Source organism: Prionailurus viverrinus, chromosome C1, assembly GCF_022837055.1.
Source record: "Prionailurus viverrinus isolate Anna chromosome C1, UM_Priviv_1.0, whole genome shotgun sequence".
NCBI lineage: Eukaryota > Metazoa > Chordata > Mammalia > Carnivora > Felidae > Prionailurus > Prionailurus viverrinus.
Window position 1 is genome coordinate 202,841,417 of NC_062568.1, and position 437 is coordinate 202,841,853.

A 437-nucleotide genomic window follows, 5' to 3' on the forward strand; every position below is an offset into this window, starting at 1 on the left:
TCTCGGTTTTGAGTCTTTGGGGGGAGCCGTGGGGGCGGAGAGGCCTTCCGTGTTGGAAGCTGGGGGTGGAGAGTTCACTCCGAGCGCTTAAACAGAGCTTCTTGTCCAAGGCACACGCCGTGAAAGTGTGGGAGTGGGGTGGGTGGGAGGTGGGCAGGGGGCCAGGGAGCAGGGAGCTGGCCCTGCCGAGCCTGGCCTCCACGCCAGCAGGCCTTTGTCACCTTTGATCTCTAGACTTCTGGAGGGCTGGGAGGCAGGAGAACCATGAGAGCAGCCACCGCCTCCCTCCCACACGTCTCTGGAGAGCTCGTTGCAATAGATTCTTCCACCATCCACGTAGGGCTCTGAGGTTTACAGAGGCTTTCCACGAGTTTTGGCTTGTTGGCACCTCAGCACTCAGATTTTGTGGCAGCCCTGTTTTACAGAAGAGGAGAACT